General features: G+C 50.9%; 1 pseudogene; it reads left to right on the forward strand.

Moving 5' to 3' along the window:
- Positions 1–49: 49 nt before the first annotated feature.
- LOC108525968 (melanoma-associated antigen C3-like) lies at positions 50–1,077 on the forward strand (annotated as a pseudogene).
- Positions 1,078–1,082: the final 5 nt, after the last annotated feature.

Raw genomic sequence — 1,082 nt, forward strand, 5'->3', positions numbered from 1 at the left:
TTCTGCCTGCCATCTGTGCCCCAAGATGCTCTCTCACATCCTCCTACAGGTTCCCAGGGAACAAACCCCTTATAAAACAGGACACCTATGAGGCCCTAGAGCACCACCTTAAGAGAAGAAGAGCTGTAAGTTGGCCTTTGTCACCCATCATGGGTGAGTTTCTCAACTGAGGCCACTCACACTGTCCCTCCGTCCCTCAGGCCTCTGGGATCCCATCCTCCCCATCCCTGCTGTAAGGATGCTACTTCTGAAAACAGTCATCACGCCTCTTCCCAAGCTGTCCCCACCTCAACTTTGAGCAAGACTTCCAGAACCCAGTTCTGATACAGGTCTTGGTAGATGCACAGGATTCCACAGATGAGGAGGAGGAAGCCTCCTCCATTTCCTCTTCCTCTTGCCACTTTTATTCCCCTCCTGCTCTTCCTGCTCTTCCTCCTCCTCATCCTCTATTCTGGTTCTGGATGCTCCAGAGGATGAGGACATGCCTGCTGCTGGGTTTCCAATTCTTCTCCAGAGTGCTCCCAGGATTCCTCTTCATGATGCTCCCCAGAGACCTCTGAGCTCCTGCTCTTTCTCCCCTTTGTGAGGCCCATTGGATGAGGAGTCCAGCAGGCAAAAGTGGAGGATACACCTACATGGCATGCCTCTTCAGACAGTGAATCCTTGCTCACATGTGCACTGGATGAAAAGGTGGCTGAGTTGGTGCAGTTGCTTCTCCTCAAATATCAACCAAAGGAGCCTGTCACAAAGGCTGAGATGCTGACGACTGTCATCAAGAAGTATAAGGACTGCCTTCCCATGATCTTCGGGAAAGCTCACGAGTTCATAGAACTAATGATTGGCATTGCTCTGACTGAGATGGACCCCAACAACCACTCCTATGTCTTTGAAAACACAGTAGAACTCAGCGACCAGAGGAGGCTGAGTGACGGCCAGGGAATGTCCAAGAACCACCTCCTAATTCTTATTCTGAGTGTGGTCTTCATCAAGGGCAGCTGTGCCTCTGAGGTCATTTGGGAAGTGCTGAATTTGATAGGGGTATATGCTTGGAGGGAGGCCTTCATTTATGGGAAGCCCAGGTT

Source organism: Rhinopithecus bieti, unplaced genomic scaffold (genome assembly GCF_001698545.2).
Source record: "Rhinopithecus bieti isolate Rb0 unplaced genomic scaffold, ASM169854v2 scaffold_49256, whole genome shotgun sequence".
Classification (NCBI taxonomy): domain Eukaryota; kingdom Metazoa; phylum Chordata; class Mammalia; order Primates; family Cercopithecidae; genus Rhinopithecus; species Rhinopithecus bieti.